Raw genomic sequence first — 3,763 nt, forward strand, 5'->3', positions numbered from 1 at the left:
CTAACCTGCACAAAACAAACGCGTGATCTTGCAGATATGTTCATGAGCTCTGGGGCTGTATAGCGCATAACCAGCTCTCCTGGCATCCTCAGTCGCCGCCGCAGGGCTGCCTCACAACACGCCACCTCACAAGACGCCACGCATACGCGCGGAGTCGCATGCCCATTCGACCATCTGGCGAAAAAGTCTCCGCGAATGCGTACGCACGCTTACAAACACACGCATGCACAAACGCAACGCGAGAGACACACGACCCCCCCCCCCCCCCCCCACACACACACACACGTACGCACGCAAACCGAGAACTCGGCTGCCTCGGAGCAGACCTTTGGCAGAGCTCTCTGTCCAAGCTTGTGTGTGTGTGCGTGTGTGTGCTAGGCTCGCCAAGCTGTGCGGTTGGTCCCCGAATGCTTGGAGTAGAGGGGGGGGTTGGAAAGAAGTCCGGACGCGTAATTACAGGTTGCGGGTCTCCAGGGCCGGCGGCAGTGAGGAGCGATGCCATTCGTATACAGAGGCACGTCGCAAGCAGTCGTCGCTCGCTGGCTTGGTCGATGAGGAGGAGGGCGAAAGGGAGGGGGAGGGGAAGGGCAGGCTAGGCCCCGGCAGCTCCTCGACCGTCCGTCCGTCCGGTTGGCCGCAAATGTATGCAGCCTGGATGCCGCCTCGCATGTCCTCGTCGACGGCTGCCGCTTGGGCTAGACGCGAAGACACGCTCCTCCAGGTTGCTTGTGTGTGCCGCCGACATGCCTGAGGCGCACTGGTCTGGAACTGGAGGCCAGATTTCTGGGGGGAAAAAATGACAGAGCGAAAAATGGTCGCGATACACGCATGAGCCACTGTTTCCGGAATGAGGAGGAATTTGTCCTCGGCGGCCATTTCGAAATGGCTCGCTGGCAGCGATTATGAACAGTGCCCAACACATGCGAAGAAAGTTAAAATAATGTGTCATTTATACACCACTGAAAAAAAAAAACTGAAAACAGCCCGATTTTAGGAGGAAGAGCCGCCGCGGTGGCTCAGTGGTTATGGCGTTCGGCTGCTGACCCGAAAGACGCGGGTTCGATCCCGTCCGCGGCGGTCGCATTTCGATGGAGGCGAAATGGAAGAGGCCCGTGTACTGTGCGATGTCAGTGCACGTTAAAGAACACCAGGTGGTTGAAATTTCCGGAGCCCTTCACTACGGCGTCCCTCGTTGCCCGAGTCGCTTTGGGACGTTAAACCCCCGTAAACCACAAACATTTACGAGAAAGATTAAAGGGAGGCGAACACCACTGCGCCGACTTCAACCGATTTTGAAGTTTGCAAATCAGTTGGAAGTCAGTGCGGTAGTGTTCGTGCTTCCTCTACTCCCTGTCCTAAAATCTCGACTGTTTTCTGGCTTTTGCTGCCATATGATTCACCGTCTAGCAGGATCCGGTACGTTCGCAAGTATCGCTTAGGTTTCGTGTGCAGTGTCGAGAAATAGTGGCTCATAGTTTTTTCATGCGACCTTTATGCATAGCACACTAGGACAGGCCTGGCTGGACCTCGCCGAGCTTACACGTTCCTTAATGCAAGTCCGTGTCAGGGATGTCTACAAAGTAAATAGACAAAGGGCCGCTTCCAACCTTCCCCCCCCCCCCCCCCCCCCCTTAGTTACCTTCCATCTACTCGTCGCACTTGCTGTTAGGCATTCAAGAGGTTGCATAACCGCTACCGCCGGCGAAATCTTCTAAAACAGCTCCCTGGTCATCTACCGTTCTGCGGTCTCGCTTACCCGTGCTATTATTTTACGCAATAAAGCAACTAGCAATTTCAGCTCCGGAAATTTTTTTATTGCTGTGTTGATCATAAATTTACATGATGGCTATTACCGCATCACTGATTAGCTTATGCGAAGATGCGCGACTCTGTTTAAAATCGTGGCCATTTAAAAGAGAAAAAAACCTGGCAGGTGCCAAGAAGTGGTTAAGGCGCTTGCTTCGACCATTGGAAGCCTGTTGCGCAACGCAGACGTGCACGCTGTAATAAGCCCGCCAAGAAGATACATTGAAGAAGCGACGATGTTGTGTGTAGGAGTCGGCAGCCGGTCGCACGCTTAACGCTAGCGCGCATTCTTTCTCGTGGGCGGAGGCAAGCTATACGATCCAATTTCCAATGCAGGAGGCAAGGTATCCCACGTCTCGCATTCTCTATTTTTATCGCGAAGTGCACTTTACTCCTGCTTGCTTATTTCCTGCATTCTCACTGTATAAATGCTGCACGAGATTTTTTTTTAATGTTCTTTAAAAAAAATACCTATTTGTTTGCGTCGACGTGGTAAAGCATTCTGTATCCAGTTCGTGTACATTTAGGCACTTCTCGCGATTAGGCACTCCTCGCGGCTCTACATGCAGGTCTCTAATTTGATGGCTACTTTTTTTCGAGTATTTTCCTTCGTCCTGTATGTGCGCTTCTTCAGCTCTCGTTGATACTAGTTAGTATTAAAAAGGTCTCACAACCAGATACGTATATCTGGTCGCGAGTTCTGTCGTCTTCATGCTTCCTGTCAGCACGAGAATAGGCACAAGGATGAAAAGGTCGATTGTTTTCTTTGAAATATTTATTTTGCGTATAGATGCAGGAATACAATATGAGCTTTCAGCAGTGTGTAATTACAACTGATTAAATTCTTCTCTGTGTACATCAAACAAAGGCAAATTGAAGACGTCAAAAATCAACACGAAATATCACGTGACGCGAAAATGTATCGACATGAACAAACAAAAAGAAACCAACAAACATGAAATTCACATGAAACGGCACAGAACAAGGCACGTGGGAAAGGCTTATAAAAACTAAATCGTTGTAACTTTAATTCATACCGGCAAGAGTTTGGTTTGGTCCCTGTTTCCTCGCGCCAATTCGCATTTCTCTAGATATGTTTCTTTCATAGTAGTTCTGGATCAAATAGTGCACCGTAGTTTCTGGTATACAGTCCGCGCCCGAAGCAAGAAGGGCTCAGTTTGCTGTCGGCAAACATTTTATTTTTTTACTAGATTTTTACTAGCCATGTCTGCAGCCCACACTTAAATATGTATGTACACGCACAGCGCCAGTATAAAAAACTAATTGTAGGATAAGCGTTGAGAATTTCATCCCATACTCGTTCTTATTGAAAAAAAAAATGCCCGGAAAGTACTGCACTCTAAACAGTTGTTACCCGCCGCGGTGGCTCAGTGGTTAGGGCGCTCGACTACTGATCCGGAGTTCCCGGGTTCGAACCCGACCGCGGCGGCTGCGTTTTTATGGAGGAAAAACGCTAAGGCGCCCGTGTGCTGTGCGATGTCAGTGCACGTTAAAGATCCCCAGGTGGTCGAAATTATTCCGGAGCCCTCCACTACAGCACCTCTTTTCTTCCTTTCTTCTTTCACTCCCTCCTTTATCCCTTCCCTTACGGCGCGGTTCAGGTGTCCAACGGTATATGAGACAGATACTGCGCCATTTCCTTTCCCCCAAAAAACCAATTATTATTATTATTATTATTATTATTATTATTATTATTATTATTATTATTATTATTATTATTATTATTATTATTATTATTATTATTATAAACAGTTGTTATCGGGTGCCGGAGTGGTGCGCTGCCCCATCTGGTGGCGTCTCCGGCGTTCGACGTTTTGTCCCTTCGGGCAGCAAGGGGAGGCCAGTCTCTGCTCCTGGCAAGAAAGATGAAGAAAGCGACGGCATTCGTGAGGGCTGAGGTCAACGAGGAAAATCCCGAGTTGTGGCGCTGTGTCGC

General features: G+C 49.2%; 1 non-coding gene across 1 annotated transcript; it reads left to right on the top strand.

The window, feature by feature from the left end:
- Positions 1 to 1,005: 1,005 nt before the first annotated feature.
- On the top strand, positions 1,006 to 1,077 carry TRNAS-GCU (transfer RNA serine (anticodon GCU)). Its single transcript has one exon. It is a non-coding gene; the product is annotated as a tRNA-Ser (tRNA).
- Positions 1,078 to 3,763: the final 2,686 nt, after the last annotated feature.

Source organism: Amblyomma americanum, chromosome 9 (genome assembly GCF_052857255.1).
Source record: "Amblyomma americanum isolate KBUSLIRL-KWMA chromosome 9, ASM5285725v1, whole genome shotgun sequence".
Lineage (NCBI taxonomy): Eukaryota > Metazoa > Arthropoda > Arachnida > Ixodida > Ixodidae > Amblyomma > Amblyomma americanum.